Genomic DNA, 18,454 nt, shown 5'->3' with positions numbered 1-18,454 from the left:
TTGTTGTCAAGTCTGATTATTTGAGTTTGATTCTCAGAATCCACATGATGGAGAGAACTGAGTCCTTCAAGTTGTCCTCTGACCTCCAAACACTCTTGTAGATACACACACACACACACACACACACACACACACACACACACTAAATAGATATAAGACAAAATGCCACAAGTATAGCTTTTTTTCTCCTAAATTCTCACAAAACTGAGTATTTCATTTTTAATACATTTCTTTAAAAAGTTTTTAAATTAAAATGTAATTATTTAATTTTCTCCCTTTTCCTCTCTTTAACTTTTCTTATGTATTCCTCTCTTGCTCTTTCTCAAATTCATGGCCTGTGTTTCTTCGATTGTTGTTTTATATATACATGCAAATATGTAATTTAGGTTAACCTGTAACAGATCACTTGACTTCACATACCAACCCATTTTTGCTCCTATTATGTTCTTTGAAAGCAGACATAATTCATTTACATAGAATGCAGTATAACAGAAAGCATCAAATGGGAAAGATTTCTCATTATGAGGGCTGTTCTATACCACCTTGCCTTTTGGTTTCACGTTTAGACTTGTTTCTTGATAGTTTGCTATCTAAGATCACTAACTGAATTCCATTTTCTGTATTCGAGAAATGAATTATATAAGGTCTAATTATATATCAACAGTTTCACAGTTGTTGCTATAGTGAATGAATTTGTTTGGAGTAATTGTAGAATCGAATGTATCTGTAGACCTGTCTTTCACTAATTGATTCCTGTTTTGAGTCAGGACTTCATATTCAGTGTAATCATCTTACTGTTTTCCATTCCCACCTTGTTCTTGCTTCTTAAGATGTTCTGAAAAGTTCTTCTTCTCTATCGTAAGACCCCGCTGCTGATGTAGGATATTGTCCACCATCTCTTCTGCAGAGTCTCTCTTCCTTTTTGTTATTTCATCGGATTCTTCTTGTCCTATGTAAAAGTAACCTGAGGTAACTTTATTGTGAAAAGTAAAAATACACTGCTCAGCACAATTCAATCAAAATAAAAGTAGAGAAAGGACCATCAACATAGTTGTGTTGGTGACATGCTTCCTGTGAAACTGACTCCCTGCTCAGAGGAGATAACTAACTCCAACAAGTTCCTTCTCACACAGTACTTACTACTCATCGGCTTACTCATTTCACTTATTTCATTATTTGTTTGAAGACTTACTTGTTTTAGTTACATATGTATGGGTTTTCACCTATATGGATATATGTCTACCATCTGCATGCAGTGTCTGCAGAGGCTAGATGATGACTTTCCTTTTGAAATGGAGTTGCCAACAGTTGCTAGGTTTCATGTAAGTGCAAATGCTACTGACCATCTCTCCAGGCTCCTATTTATTTTCTGTGTATTTTAAACATTTTATACAAATTGTGTCCTCATATTTATCGATGAATAAATTAGTATTATGAGAATACATAAATTGTTTAGTATACTTTGCAGTGTATGGATTTTGTGAAATTTCTGATGTTAGGAATTTAATACAGAGAAATGAAGTTAATTTTTCTCAAGTGTCTTCTTTTTTTTTCTTAGATATTTTCTTTTTTTACATTTCAAATGTTATCTCCTTTCCTAGTTTCCCCTCTGAAAAAACCCTCCCCCTCCCCCTTCCCCCTGCTCCTCAACCCATCCATTCAAATTTCCTGACCTTGGCATTCCCCTATATTGGGGCATAGAACCTTCACAGGACCAAGGGCCTCTCCTCCCATTGATGAACGACTAGGCCATCCTCTGCTACATATGCAGCCAGAGCCATGATTCCCTCCATGTGTTTTCTTTGATTGGTGGTTTAGTCCCAGGGAGCTCTAGGGTTACTAGTTAGTTCATATTGTTGTTCCTCCTATGGGGATATAAACTCCTTCAGTTCCTTGGGTACTTTCTCTATCTCCTTCATTGGGGACCCTGTGCTCCATCTAATGGATGACTGTGAGCATCCACTTCTGTATTTGTCAGGCACTGGTAGAACCTCTCAGGAGACAGCTATATCAGGCTCCTGTCAGCAAGCTCTTGTTGGCATCTGCAATAGTGTCTGGGTTTGGTGGTTTTTCTGTAGTTTCTAAAGCTAAAATTTAAAACAGTGTATTTGTTTTAGTTTCCATTAAATATTATCATTCAAAATTCTCTGTAGCTTAAGCTTACTTGAAACCAAAAAGCGTTTACCTTCGCCTTCTTGCACAAGCTTCAGACGTTTATTATGTTAAAAGGTGAAATTACTGGACAGCTGTAGACAGTTCAAGTAACGTTTTCTGTGTAAGTACTAGAAACAGCTAGTGCTTTATGTTGGTCAAGATCTCCAGTGCCATGAAGAGCACCAGTGCAGAGCATCCTAGCCAGAGCTGGTTAGCAGAGTCCTGGCAGTCCTCTCACCTCAGCAGGAGGTGTGGGAAGGTTTAAGAGTGACTGCACTCCCAGTGTTGCAATTCATAAGTAGCTTTGGTAAGATTGATGTTTTGAGGGAACAGAGTTTTCCAACAATCTAAAAGAAATCCCTTATATTTTTGACTCTTTCCTTACTGAATACCAAGCTTTATTGTTAGTTGGGAGCTCATATGTATGTGTTTTAGTTTATGTCTCCTCTCTTAAGGAGATTATCATACCTGCGTCTAACATAGTCTATCATTTCCATGTAAATCAAACTTAATTATGTAAGTAAAATAAACTGAAACATCAGATTGTTTTCTGAGTCTAGTGCCACAATATATAAAAGAATGCTTTATATGCATAGTTACATTGTTGTAGACAAACAGATGCCTGTGCTGTACGCATGTGGCTTGAACAATTGATAGCCTTTAATACGTTCTTTTAAAAGACTGTAGGCAGTTGGATCTTACATGTTTTTTATTTTTATTTTTATTTTTTTATTTTATTTTTATTTTTGAGACAGGGTTTCTCTGTGTAGCCCTGGCTGTCCTGGAACTCACTTTGTAGACAAGGCTAGCCTTGAACTCAGAAATCCGCCTGCCTCTGCCTCCCAAGTGCTGGCAGTGAAGGTGTGCGCTGCCACTGCCCGGCTCTTACAGGGGTTTTTAATGGCTATACTGGTGTACATAATGAACATCTTAAAGTCAAGAACAATACCAATTATTAATTTCAATCATCAAATATTTGAATATAATCCCGATAAGTATAAATTCGACAATATGAATTTGTATTATTCTGAGAAATCAGTAGCTTCCTTGATAACTGTTTATAATTTTTTTCATTTTGTCATGCACTTTTTTGGAACATGGAAGAAAAAGAAGCTACATTATTTAAGGATATTTTGAAATTAGCTTTAAATTTTACTAATCATAATAGTTTAATCCATACTGTTCTTTGTCTGTTGTCTCCTTATGATTACTGACATTATAGCTCTGTAGTAGAAATAATCTTGTTCCCAGAAGTGATGAACAGTCTCCTCTGACTTCACCTCACTCTGACCTTCATTTGTTCAAGTGGGATGCTGTATCTAGAATGACATTAGTAAATAGACATTTTTTGAATAGAATATCTGCACTGAAATAATTTTCTTTTTTTTTTTAAGTAATCCACCAGTGACATAAGACCACATAGAGCAGCTAAATTGGCTACAAAGTCCAGAAATAAAGGAAAAGTACAAATACTTTTGGAGATATCATTTGTCAGTTGCGATCATAAAGCCCTAGAGAAAAATGATATTTTGCTTCAGTAGATAGTCATCTATATTATATATAACCAGACTCTTTATTCCAATGTCTACCAGAATGAATTTTACATGAATTAAAAACTTAGACAAAATGTACCAGGTGCATAGCACCAATGCTAGTCTTGAAACAGCATCCTAGAATGATGTGCCTTAAAATACTCTTTCCTTTAAAGTATTGGTTCTCACACCGTGGCTAATGACCCCTTAGTGATAGGCATCCCATATCAGACATATTAAGATTCATAACAGTAGCAAAATTACAGTTGTGAAGTAGCAATGAGAGTAGTTTTATGTTGGGCTTCGCTACAACACGAGGAACTGTATTGAAAAGGGGTGGGATTGGGAAGGTTGAGAACTACTGCTTTAAAACAATCTGAGTTCTTTAGAGACATGTCTCATTCTAGCTTGAAGCAAGAAATGAGTGTTGTTAGCTTAGAATATTTTGTTAATCAGATAGCAAGAAAGCTTCAAGAGTGATTGTTTTTTGAAAGCTTTAGAAGAACAAGATAAAATAAAAATAACAGTGAAATAAAGGCCAACATAGGAAAAAGAAGAAAAAAAATTAGTCCCAATGCCCATTCTCCCACATGCCCTCAAACTCAGCAGTGGATAAAGGTCATATATAAGCAATTCATAGAGAAAGATATGAAAATAATTTTAAACATGTGAAGTTATGTTTACCCTGACTTATAATGTTGATAAGGCTTTACAGAAGCAGGCTTTTCATTTACTATTGGTAGGAATATAGATGAGTAAGTCTCAATAGAGTGTTAATTGCTAATATCTTACCAGAATTATTAAATGTGAATTTTTTCCTTTGGTATGAGAACAGGGGAAACAAATAGATTCATTATGTTTTTATTTCAAAGCAAAGAAAAGGCCTTCCAGTTTCTGTCTCTGCCTGTAGCAGATTCTCTGCCACATGTCTCTATACCCAAATAGCAGCAGGAGGGAGTGAGCCTCCCAGGAGTATGGACAGGTCTGTGAGTGCAGGTAGGACCACCACTGCTGTTCAGAGGAACCCTCCCAGAACCCTCAGGATACAGGAAACAAGGGGCTACCTGGGACGAGAGTCTTCCAGTCTCTATCTTTACCCAGAGCTGATCCTGTGCCACAGAACTACATACGCAAAACCACCAGGAGAGAGCTGGTTTCCCAAGAGTGCCTACACACCTCATCTCTTCAAATTCCTGGCCCAAGAGGGACCCTCAGAGAGCCATCAGGACACAGGAATCAAGGATCGCCTGGGGGACAGGATCCTTCTGATCTCTGTCTGCACCTCAGAGCTAACCCTGTACCACAGCCTTCTGGTTTCCATCTCTGCCTGTAGCAGATCCTCTGCCACAGGGCTCCATAACCAAATTCCTCCCAGAGAGAACTGGTTTTCCAGCACACAGGCTTGGAGGAGGGAGAATCAAAGTCAGAGACAGCAAGACCAGCTAACACCAAAGATAACCAGATGGTGAAAGACAGTGCAAGAACATAAGCAACAGAAACCAAGACTACTTGGCATCATCAGAACCCAGTTCACCAACCACAGTGAAACCTGGTTACTGCAACACACCAGAAAAGTAAGACACTGATTTAAAATCATATGTCATGATGATGATAGAGGAATTTAAGAAGGACATAAATTACTCCTTTAAAGAAATAAAAGAGAACATAGGTAAACAGGTAGAAGCCCTTAAAGAGGAAACTCCTTAAAAATACCTTAAAGAATTACAAGAAAATACAACCAAACAAGTAAAGGAACTGAACAAAACCATCCAGGAACTAGAAATGGAAATAGAAACAATAAAGAAATCACAAAGGGAGCCAGTCCTGGAGATAGAAAACCTAGGAAAGAGACCAGGAGTTATAGATGCAAACATCACCAACAGAATACAAGAGATAGAAGAGAGAATCACAGGTGCAGAAGATACCATAGAAAGCATTGACACAATAGTCAAAGAAAATGCAAAATGCAAAAAAGCTCCTAACCCAAAACATCCAGATGATCCAGGACACAATGATAAGAACAAACCTAAGGATAACAAGTATAGAGGAGAGTGAAGTTCCCAACTTAAGGGCCAGTAAATATCTTCAACAAAGTTATAGAAGAAAACTTCTCTAACCTAAAGAAAGGGATGCCTATGAACATACAAGAAGCCTACAGTACTCCAAATAGACTCGACCAGAAAAGAAATTCCTCTCACCATATAATAATCAAAACACTAAATGCACTAAGCAAAGAAAGAATATTAAAAGCACTAAGGGAAAAAGGTCAAGTAACATATAAAGGCACTTCTATCAGAATTACACCAGACTTCACACCAGAGACTATGAAAGCTAGAAGATCCTGGGCATATGTCATACAGACCCTAAGAAAACACAAATGCAAACCCAGACTATTATATCTAGCAAAACTCTCCATTACAGGATGGAGAAACCAAGATATTCCATAACATAACCAAATTTAAACAACATCTTTCCACAAATTTAGCCCTACAAATGGTAATAGATAGAAAACGGCAACACAAGGAGGGAAAATACACCCTAGAAAAAGCAAGAAAGTAATCTTTTTCAACAAACCCAATAGATGCAAATCAAAACAACCCTGAGATTCTACCTCACACCAGTCAGAATGGCTAAGATCAAAAATTCAGGTGACAGCAGATGCTGGTGAAGATGTGGAGAAAGAGAACACTCCCCCATTGTTGGTGAGTTTGCAAGCTGGTACAACCACTCTGGAAATCAGTCTGGGGGTTCCTCAGAAAACTGGGCATAGTACTACTTGAGAACCAAGCAATTCCACTCCTGGGCATATATCCAGAAGATGTTCCAACTTGTAATAAGGACACATGCTCCACTATGTTCATAGCAGCCTTATTTTTACTAGCCAGAAGCTGGAAAGAAGCCAGATGTACCTCAGCAGAGGAATGGATACAGAAATTGTGCTACATTTACACAATGGAGTACTACTCAGCTATTAAAAACAATACATTTATGAAATTCTTAGGCAAATGGTTAGAACTATAAAATATCATCCTGAGTGAGGTAACACAATCACAAAAGAACACATATGTTTATGCACTCACTGATAAGTGAATATTAGCCCAGAAGCTCAGAATACCCAAGATACAATTCACAGATCACATGAAGCTCAAGAAGTAGGAAGACCAAAGTCTGGATACTTACGTCCTTCTTAGAAGGGGGAACAAAATATCCATTGGAGGAGTTACAGGGACAAAGTGTGGGACAGAGACTAAAAGAAAGGCCATCCAGAGACTGCCACACCTGAGCATCCATCGTATATACAGTCACTAAACCCAGACAGTATTTTGGCTGCCAACAAGTGCTTGCTGACTGGAGCCTGACATAGCTGTCTCCTGAGGGGCTTTTCTATTGACTGAGAAATACAGAGGTGGATGCTCTCAGCCAACCATTGGACTGAGCACAGGGTCCTCAATGGAGGAACTTGAGGAAGGACCCAAGGAGCTGAATGTCAGCCCCATAGGAGGAACAACAATATGAACTAACCTGTACCCCCAGAGCTCCCTGGGACAAAACCACCAACCAAAGAATACACATGGAGGGACCCATGGCTCTAGCTGCATATGTAGGAGATGATGGCCAAGTCGGTCATCAGTGGGAAGAGAGGCTCTTGGTCCTGTGAAGGTTCCATTCCAATGTGTAAGGGAATGCCAGGGCCAAGGAAGCTGGAGTGGGTTGGTTGGGGAGCAGGGGTAGGGGATATGGCGTAGGGGATTTCCAGAGGGGAAATCAGGAATGGGGATAACATTTTAAATGTAAATAAAGAAAATATCTCATTAAAAAACCAACAAACTGAAAACCAACAAAATCCAAATCAAACAAAAACAAAATCTGGAGAGTAAACTCCTCATAGGGGAACCCAAATATATTACAAGCATGAGAAGTATTCACTATTCTATTGCTGGGTTGGAGCTGCAGGAGGCCCAGTGCAAGAACCTGTAAGGCATTTAGTAACTAGGGTTGGTCCCCACCTGACAGCAACCAAGAAGTGTTTCTCAGTCCTGATACTTCAATAAATAGGTTTTACCAATCTTTTTGAAGTAGGTTTTTTTTTAACAGTCTCCAATTAAGAGTCTAGCTGACAGACAACTTGCTTCTGAATCCTATTGTAGAAAGACTAATGGATCCCAACAGTCTTCTAATTGTTCCAGTGCGTCTGTCTGTCTGTCTGTCTGTCTGTCTGCCTCTGCCTCTGCCTCTGCCTCTGCCTCTGCCTCTCCCTCTCCCTCTCCCCCTCTCCCTCTCCCTCTCCCTCTCCCTCTCCCTCTCCCTCTCCCTCTCCCTCTCCCTCTCCCTCTCCCTCTCCCTCTCCCTCTCCCTCTCTCTCTCTCTCTCTCTCTCTCTCTGTATACATCTGCTTTTAGATGCATCTGAACATGCTTGTGAAGGCTGGAGGTCAGCATTAGATGTCTTTCTTAATTGCTGTCCACCTGAATATTGAGACAGGATCTTTCCTTGAACCTAGATCTAACTGATTCAGTTAAAATTGATTTTTGTAAGGTAATCAATTATTACTAATTCCTTTAGTTGAAAGGATGTGAGGTAATTTGTATAGTAATAAGTAAAGTATCATTTTATAGATCTCTTGCAATTATAAGAGGAAAAATATTTCCCTTGAAAAGTTCTAGCTGTCAATTTTTCTGTAGAAAATAAAGTTAAGAACCACTAGTGTATTGCATATAAACACAAATATTTACAAATCCTGGGAGCCTCTTGCCTCAAAAACTAATACTATAAAGTTTTAAAGCAGATACTTTGTAGGGACATTTGGGGAAGATTGTTAATTTTCTTTAGTGAGATAAAGACATTATGGTAATGCAGAAGAATGTTCTTATTCTTAGGAGATACGTGTAAACTGTTTAGGGATAAAGTCATGATACATGAAAGCTATTTTAAATGCTTCTTTAAAAAGAGAGAAAAATACAAAAATAAAAAGAAGCCTAGCTGTATTTGGAGCAGCACTTGGAAGTCTGAGACCACAGGCTTGAGACTTTAAGGCTAGCCTAAACTACACTTGGAAACCTTGTTCAAAAATGTAAGTCAGTGGTCGGTGGTTCTGAGCTTTGTCTCCAAACTGAGTGTTAGGAACTGTTGTTAGGCTTTTCCAACCTTGACTTTATGAACTTCCATTATTGTTACTGTCCCTTTGAGTGGTGTTCCTCTTTGAGAGAAAGGAGATCTGAGGTTCTTGTTTGATATTTTATGCATGAGGTTTGTAAGGAAGGAGATAACTGTCAATACTCTCATGACCTCTCTGACAGTCCATGTGGTGTAGTGTGCAAGTATTTTCAAAGAGGGTACTGTGTTTATGGAGACCACTGCAGAGATGAACACAGCAAGCCACTGAAACAGGAAGAAGTGACTGCTACAGATCTGAGTGCAAAACCATCCCTTGCTACTTCCTCAAGTCTCTCTTCTGGTGTTGGATCACTTGCTGAAATGAATCCAGGCGAAGTTGAGTCATGAAACTCAAACTTTCCAGTTGTAGGAGTAGCTGTAGAGGATTGGGTGAATGCCATTGAGTTTGTACCAGGGCAGCCCTACTGTGGCTGTAGTAAGTATTGTGAGGACCCTCTAAACTGCAATCAAAGGGCTAAATGACAGGCCACAGTGAACTCAGTGTTATCTTTTCTGTTTCCAGTGTTTGAGCTTAACCTACTGTCAACACGTTAGATTGGGTTAACTAAGATTTAAAGATGAAGTAAAAGAAATTTTTTGAATTACAACAAAATGAATTCCTGTTTAAGAACAAACAAAAAAACTTGAAAAAAAAAAAGCAAAAACAAATAAACAAAAAAATATCCCATGAATCTAAGAAAGCCTTTGTGGTAAAATATTAACAGTTTTTCAATCAGAATAAAAAGTGGTATATATCAAGTTAGTACTATTGTTATTTAAAATCCTGGCCCTGGGTTTCTTCCCCTACCTTTATTATTGAGTTCCTGGATGAAAACACACTCTCTCTCTTCTCTCTCTCTCTCTCTCTCTCTCTCTCTCTCTCTCTCTCTCTCTCTCTCTCCCTCTCTCTCTCTCTCCCTCTCTCCCTCTCTCCCTCTCTCCCTCTCTCCCTCTCTCCCTCTCTCCCTCTCTCCCTCTCCCCCTCTCCCCCTCTCCCCCTCTCCCCCTCTCCCCCTCTCTCTCTCTCCACCCCCCCCACAGAGCCTTTATATATTCAATAAGCCTTAAAGCAGCACAATAGCTGGGCAGCTGCCTACCCTCCATGCTTGGGCTTCATAGGAAGTTGGAAACCATTCTAGGCTATAATGAGATCCCATCCCAAAAATCCATCACCATCACCACCATCACCTCCATACAACACAACAAAATACTAGGCCTGCTATTTCCTTGAGCCTTTTGCCAGAGTTATATTTGTAAATGAAGATTTTGAGATACAAAGAGCAGGCTTGCTTTCTATTTACTGTCATTTGGAAGAGTCCAAAACTGTGTATTCTTGTTTTAGGTTCTCTCTGTTTAGTTACATTGCCTCTATAGAAGTTAGGGGCTAGGGAACCAGTGCTGATAGGCTGGTATTGTGCTATGATTAATCAGTTACCTTCATTGTCTTTGACCTATAAGTTTTGTTCTCTTGTGAGTTTCCACAAAACAGTAATAAACTGATTAGCTTCTAAGTAGGGGATAGATAATCGGACCCTGTAGTGATGGTTGAGTCTTTATCAAGAGATCATCATTTTTTCATCCTGACTTCTCAAGTCTGCTTGTCCTGGCACCTGGAATTTCAGAGATGTCCCTGGAGTTTAGCCTGGACATGAACTTGCTTGCTTTGTTTAACAATTAGTACTATCACTCATTCAGTTGTTTAAGTCAGATGTGTTAGTCCTTCAGTCCTTGATAATTGCCATGTCTTGTTTAACTTCTTACCATAGCATCTTTCCCTATCTTCATTTGCATTAAGTTAGCTTCAGCTTGATAATCTCTTAGTTAGCGTACTGTAATTCTTACTGCTCTGTGCTGAATTGTGTTCCCAAGTTCAAATTCAAAATGTAATCTTTCTTGAAATTGTGTTTAGAGATGTGCTTCTTAAAGAGATGATTAAAGTTAAATGTAAATACCATGATGGGGTCCTAATTGAGTGGCAGAGTTTTTTTCTCTCCAGGAGTTTATATTTGAGAGATGACCATGTAGGACAGTGAGAAGGTAGGAGGGAGTGGGGTGGGGCAGGGTGTGCGTTGGGGCGGGAGGAAAGGAGGACTTCAACAAGAACCAGATTAGCCTACAGCTTGATCATGGACTTCTAAGCCTTCAGAGCTGTGAGTTCTGTAGTTTGACCCATTCTATCTGTGGTATTTTTACTTCATTTCTTGTCCCATCTCAACTTACCCAGCTCAACTGTGTTTGAGCTATATTAATCTTCTAACTTAAAAAAAGTCATACTGTTTTATATTTCTATTACTCTTCTCAGGCAAAGAGCATATGATGCCAGCTGTGTGCTGTACCACCTATGGACTTGAGGTGTAGTCCAACCTTTAACAATGTGTTCTTTGATTTGTGTGATAGAATGTCCCTTCTCACCTTCATGTCTCATGTTCTTTTAAAACACCTATCCTACAACATGTACAATGTTTTATATTTATTAGTCCACCAGCCTTTCATAACACTGCTTTAAAAGTTTGATATCACCAAGCTTTCAATCCATTCCCTTCCCCTCTTTGGAATCATTAAAAGACTGTACACAAATGGAGACTGAAAGGAGAAAAATTGTACACAGCAAACCTAATATTGCGTATCAAACTATCTGAAAGTTGAGAAACCTCAGTTGAGAAAATGCCTCTACAAGATTGATCTGTAGGTAAGTGTTTAGGGCATTTTAAAAATTATTTATGTGGGAGGGCCCAGCCTATTGTGGGGAGTGTCATCCCTGGGCCCTATCAGGTTCTGGGTTCTATAAAAAAGCAGGCTGAGCTAGACATGAGGAGCAAGCCAGTAAGCAGTACTGTTCCACGCCTCTGCTTCAGCTCCTGCTTACAGGTTCCTGCCTTGCAAGGGTTCATGCCCTCAGTGCTCTTGATTCTGAACTGTTGTATAGAATTGTGAATGAAACAAACCCATTCCTCCTCATGTTGCTTTTGGTCACAGTGTTTTGTCAGAGGAATAGAACCCTAATTAAGATAGCTTTTTAGCTACTTCACCAGCGACAGTCCATTTAGCATGCAACAAGGACCAAGACATTTCTGTTTCCAGAAAATAGGTAGGTTTATATTAATACTTTAACGGTCTATCATCTACATTGGAGTGCGTTGTGATTTTTAGACTGGTGTAAATACCCTCCTTTGTTCTGTAGCATCCACACTGAAGGATGTGCCTGCTAAAGTAGTGTTCCTACTTAGTTTTGACGACTATATAAACTATTTCCATTACATTCACACCCAAGTCCTCTAATGTCTTTTATAACGTTTTAGGAAGATGGTGCTAGCAAGTCACAAAACTAGATAAGATCTTCACAGTATACCCAGTGCTGGGGGCTACTGTGAATGAAACTCCACAGGCTCATATGTTTACTTCTACCCAGAACTGCTTTGGAACACTGTAGAAAAGCTGGAGGTGCAGCCTCACTGGACAGTATAGTTTGAGGTTAAGAGAGCCTAATGGACTGTCCTGCATCTGTCCTGCTATCGTTAGTATTCTGCTTCTTGACCTATAGAGGCATGTCTGCCTCCTTCTGCTGCCACCAGGGATAACATTGCTTCCGTACTTGGAAGCCAGAGGTCACAAGAAGCCTTTCGTCCCTAAGCTGCCTCTCTTCTGATAGTTTGTTACAATGACAAGAAAAAGAATAGTTTATGCACCTTATTTTTCAGGGGGTTTTGATTGTTTGCTGCTTTTTGTTTGTTTCTCAAGTGTCTGAACTAACGTCTGGTAATAACTGATCATACAGGTGCTTTGTGGTTCTGGTGTAGTTTCCCTTTTAAGAGCAGCTAAGCATGTTCTTTACACTCGCCCTCTAGCTTTCAGAGAAATGGAATGGGATGCATTTTGTTCTTTGCATTTCAGCACTATTTATAAAGTGCACACTTCACATGGTGATTATATGTTCATTGAACCACTGAGTGGTTTTACTGTCTGATTAATAAAGAAGTTTAGTAAGGCATGACTGCTTGACTTTCATGGATTCCAGACGTCATACACCATCCTGACTTTAAAAGCTTAGGCATCTCTTTCTTTTTCTTATCCCTTTGAAGGTCTGATAGAACTCTGCACTAAACCCATCTGGTCCTGGGCTTTTTTTGGTTGGGGCACTATTAATGATTGTTTCTGCTTCTTTAGGGGATATGGGACTGTTTAGATCATTAATCTGATCTTGATTTAACTTTGGTACCTGGTATCTGTCTAGAAAATTGTCCATTTCATCCAGGTTTTCCAATTTTGTTGAATATAGACTTTTATAGTTGGATCTGATGATTTTTTTGATTTTCTCAGGTTCTGTTGTTATGTCTTCCTTTTCATTTCTGATTTTGTTAATTAGGATACTGTCCTGTGCCCTCTAGTGAGTCTGGCTAAGGGTTTATCTATCTTGCTGATTTTCTCAAAGAACCAGCTCCTGGTTTGGTTGATTCTTTGTATAGTTCTTTTTGTTTCCTCTTGATTGATCTCAGCCCTGAGTTTGATTAATTCCTGCCTTCTACTCCTCTTGGGTGAATTTGCTTCCTTTTGTTCTAGAACTTTTAGGTGTGCTGTCATGCTGCTAGTGTATGCTCTCTTGAGTTTCTTATCCCTATCCTTTCTTTCACTACTGAGATTATATTAGTTCTCTCCTTCACATAGAATATGCCTGCAGATGTCACTACTAAAAGGTAGGTGGGAGAAGGCTGTTGGAATGATACTTAGATGTTATGTTTCATGGACTCTTTTCAGAGTGAGCAAAATAATTCAAACTGCCCATTCAGGGACCAGGAGAATCTTCCTTCATGCACTTAATTGGGGAGAGTGACCAGGAGAGCATGCACTAATTAAAGGTTCCATCTGCTAGCTAGAAAATGCCTTTACACTATTTGTTTTAATTAAATCATAATAGCCTTAATCATTTTGTTTTCACAATTGTTTCTCAGAGTATCCAGTTAAAAATTAATAAACTATAGGTGTGATACAACTAGGAGAGAACAGTAGAGCTAAATAAGCAAGCAAAGGTAGAAACACGTATTTCCTATATGAATAGCACTATGAGTTGTAACAAAGAATTTTAATTTTTCCATAACATTAACAAGCATTGCAGTCAGCAATTTTTAAAAACACCAAAGCCTTCATTAGCTAATTTTGAAAAAATACCATCCTGATTTTAACCTCTAAATTGAAGAATGAGAGAGAAACAGGTGAGGTTTCCTGCTGAGTTTGATTAGTGGGTTAGGAGAGCAAGTAAGGTAAACAAAATAATAACTTGGCTATAAACAGCGCTATTTTATAGCTAAGGGCAATTAAGGAACAGTTATTTGTAACAGGTATTTGCTAAAAGTAAGCTAATAGTTGATACTGACAAGGAGCCTACAGAGTAACTGAATAAACAAATAAAGGTGTGACTGCCCAGTTCTCCATATCCTGGCATTTAAGGTAATGTGTTAATTTATCAGTTTTTAAAGAATTAGCTCAATATACATACATTTATGAAAAAATATAATGGCAAAGAATTCACCATATATTGCCCAAATACATTATTTTGTGTTTTCATAAAAATGTATGTCGTCTGTTGAAGGTTAGGAACATTTTCTTTCACTGAGGCCAGATCAGGCAGTGCTCTGCTAGATATGTGTTGGGGGACTCCTACCACCTGGTATGTGCTTCCTGGTTGGTGGTTCAGTGTCTGAGAGATCTCAGGTTAGTTGAGACTGCTGGTGACCTATGGGGTCACCCTCCTCCTCAGCTTCTTCCAGCCTTTCTTTAATTCAACCACAGTGGTCCCCAACTAATAAGTTGGGTGTAAGTATCTGCCTGTGTCTCAGTCAGCTGCTTGTTGGGCCTGTGGAGCATGTGTCCATGTTATATGTTGCAGCATATTTGGATTTATGCCGAGGAGTGGTATATCTCAGACCTAAGGTAATACTAGGTCCAATTATCTAAGGAACTGCCAGACAGATTTCCAGAGTGGTTGTACCAGCGTGCAATCCCACCAACAATGGAGGAGTGTTCCTCTGACTGGTGTGAGGTAGAATCTCAGGGTTGTTTTGATTTGCATTTCCCTGATTATTAAGGATGTTGAACATTTCTTTAGGTGCTTCTTGACTATTCAAGTTTCTTCAGTTGAGAATTCTTTGTTTAGCTCTGTACCCTGTTTTTTAATAGGGTTATTTGATTGTATGCAGTCTAATTTCTTAAGTTCTTTGTATATTTTAGATATTAGCCCTCTATTGGATATGGGATTGGGAAAGAACTTTTCCCAATCTGTTGGTTGCAGTTTTGTCCTATTGATAGTGTCCTTTGCCTTACAGAAGCTTTGCAATTTTATGAGGTTCCATTTGTCAATCTTTTTTTTTTTTTTTTCTTCCTCGAGACAGGGTTTCTCTGTATAGCCCTGGCTATCCTGGAACTCATTCTATAGACTAGGCTGGCCAAGAACTCAGAAATCCTCCTACCTCTGCTTCCTGAGTGCTGGGATTAAAGGCATACACCACCACACCCGGCCCATTTGTCAATTCTTGATCTTGGAGCATAAACCATTGGTGTTCTGTTCAGGAAAATTTCCCCTGTGCCCATATATTTAAGGTGAAATCATGAAATTCTTAGGCAAATGTATGGAACTCGAAAATGTCATCCTGTTAATATTCTGCCAGATCTTTCCATGAAATTTAAAGCATTCTATGTTCTGCTTTTGAATGAGTTTAGGATAAATTCTGTATTCCTTGATATGGCCTGTCCAGCCCATGTAGCATTCATGCCCTAGATAGCATAATTATCCTCTTCAGTATGCTCTAGTCAAGCTTTTATGGACTGGTGGAATAATTTGAAGTTATTTTCCTCACAGTCTTAACATGATTTATTTTCTTTGTAATAAATTGTTCTTCCTTCTTTCCTCCCTCCCTTCCTCCTTCCTTCCTTCTCTCCCTCTCTCTCCCTCTCCCTCCCTTCCTTTTTTCCATCTTCACATAGCTGTTACTTACCTCTTAGATAAATGTCATTTTAATGAAACTTTTTCAGATCTTGGCCTGGATAACATCAATAGACAGCCCAGTACTTACTATCAATATATATTGTATTTGTTTTTAAGTTTAACATGTTTCTCTGTATGTGGGGGTGTGTGATTCATGAAAGGAAGCCTGGTAGGGTCGAGCTAGGGCTTGAGGCCTGGGATATCCAAAGGGATGTAAGAGCTTCACCTGCTCAGGACTCCAAGGCCCTGTCAGATAGCCACAGCCCCCCATAGAGTAAATTGCGGCCATCAGTCACATAGGGCCAGTACCCACAAGTCCCTCCTCATGTAGTTGAGGCCTCTCATGCCAGGCAAATAGGCAGTCAGATCTAACCTACCCTAGAACTGTATATAAGATCCTATCCACAAGGAAGAAGTGTTTGTGAGAATTACAAACACTTTGTAATGTTTGTCTGAGTGCATCTGTCAGAAGAGCTGTAACATTGCTTGGGAAGAGAATGCTCTCCCAAAGCTTTTGCCACCAGAAGTTCCCCTGCACTCTGTTTGCTAACCAGCCCTGCACTGGCTCAGCTCTGTTTGGCTCTACTCAGCATGGCCAGTGCAGCATCTGGGCACAACAGTGGCTGCTGGGGCAGTGGTTCTAGAGCAGAGGTGCAGTGGCAGCACTTCCCCTCCCTGCTTGTGCCCTTTCCCCTTTGCTTGAATCCTCCAGCTGGGACAGGTCAGAGGTCTTAGTGGACAGCCTCCAGTACATAGATGGACATTTCTCTAAATAGCTTTTTGTATTCATATGAATTAAAATAGTATTCCTGGTGTCTGGCACAGCCTCCTGCAAGGCTGTAGTCATCAGATACCTAATCTAAGTACCAGTTAATTTCAACTTCGTCTTCCCTTGAAAAGTACTATTACCTACTCGAGATGCCATCCAATTTAATTCATCAGTGAAAGAACTTCTTCATTAGGTCAGAGCCTTTAAGACCCTATCACCTTACAGTGAGGGAATCCACCAGCTGGGGAACAAGCCTTCAACACATGAAACTTTTGGGGGACTCTATATTCAAAACATGACTTGCATGGAAAACTTAGACCCAATGATACAGTTAAAAGGAGTTTTGCAATATTTTAGATATAGTATTGTAGTTATATAATATGCAATTTTATTTTTAATGTGGTTGTATCTTTAAATTTTTTAGGACAGTCTACTCATTATAATCCTCTAAATGACTGTTCCTAACATGTTAGACTCTGTATATATGAAATAAGTTGAGCATTTAGGAAGATAATCACACTCCTCAAAAGTAATTTGTAGTAAATTAGTTCTTTTATAATTATCCTTCAGGATGATTTGGGTAGGTAGTATTTACAATTAATTTAAGATAATGACTTATTTCCACAAGAAAATATAGATAATTCGTAATTTAAAAACTACATTTATGCTATGCTACATTTTCTTATACAGGGATAACCAATTTAAAATTTTTTTAGTACAAATTCTAACACTGATCTGCTCTCTGCATACTGACTAGTTTTCCACCCTAAGAATACTACTGTTGGTTTCTGAGGAATTTTTGTGTCCTCTCTTCTACCTGTATAACTATTTTTCCTGTAACACAAATTGCATCCTTTATTTCCTTTGAATTATGTATAGGAACTCTTAAAAATCTTTTCAAATGCTTGTTTCATAGAAAAAGGAGGTAGGATTCTCTGGCATGGCTCCTTTCATAGATTAAAAGATCTTTGAACCAGTTGCCATTTTATTTGATACTTACACTTTGATTACTAATTGTTCTCTACAAGTCTCTAGTGGGGCAGGCAGCATAAATCGGCAGGAAAAGGCACTCATCACTAGGCCTAAAAACCTAAGTTTGATTCTCAGAAACAGCATGGTAGAAGGACAGAACCAAATTACAGCCCTTTGACCTCCACAGGCTGACTGTGGTACTCAGTACCCCATTTTATGCACAGTAAACCAATAAATGTAAAAAATGAGGTACCATGTTATAGATTCTTTCTTTTCTTGGATATTTTCTTTATATTTCAAATGTTATCCCCTTTCCCAATTTCCCCTGCCCCAGAAACTCCCTATCTCATCACCCTCCTTCTTCTATGGGGGTGTGCTACCACCCACCTATCCACTCCTGACTCCCCACCCTCGCATTCCCCTACACTGTAGCATCGAGGCTTCACAGGACCAAGGGCCTCTTCTCCCAATGATGCCTGACAAGGCCATGCTCTGCTACATATATGGATGAACCATGGGTCTCTCCACGTGTACTCCTTGGTTGGTGGTTCAGACCCTGGGAACTCTGGTTGTTTGATATTGTTGTTCTTCCTATGGGGTTGCAATCCCCTTCAGCTCCTTCAGTCCTTTCTTTAACTCCTCCATCAGGGACTCCATGATCAGTTCAATGGTTGGCTGTGAGCATCCGCCTCTGTATATGTGAGGCTCTGGCAAAGACTATCAAGAGACCGCTATATCAGGCTCCTGTCAGCATGCACTTCTTGGCATTCACAATAGTGTCGGCATTTGGTGACTGTATATGGGATGGATCTTCAGATGGGGAAGTCTAAATGGCCTTTTCTTCAGTCTCTGTTCCATACTTTGTCTCCATATTTGCTCCCGTGAGTATTTTGTTAA

At 39.3% G+C, this 18,454-nt stretch overlaps 1 protein-coding gene and 1 pseudogene across 7 annotated transcripts in view; both read left to right on the top strand.

The window, feature by feature from the left end:
* Arb2a (ARB2 cotranscriptional regulator A) overlaps positions 1–18,454 on the top strand; it is a 475,504-nt gene that overhangs the window by 43,762 nt on the left and 413,288 nt on the right. The window lies entirely within an intron of this gene.
* On the top strand, positions 8,717–9,323 carry LOC147000882 (E3 ubiquitin-protein ligase makorin-1 pseudogene; annotated as a pseudogene).

This window comes from Mus caroli, unplaced genomic scaffold, assembly GCF_978045245.1.
Source record: "Mus caroli unplaced genomic scaffold, Mus_caroli_1 scaffold_15, whole genome shotgun sequence".
Taxonomy (NCBI): Eukaryota; Metazoa; Chordata; class Mammalia; order Rodentia; family Muridae; genus Mus; species Mus caroli.
Note: the sequence above shows the minus strand (reverse complement) of the source record. Positions and strands in the feature narration are given on the sequence as shown.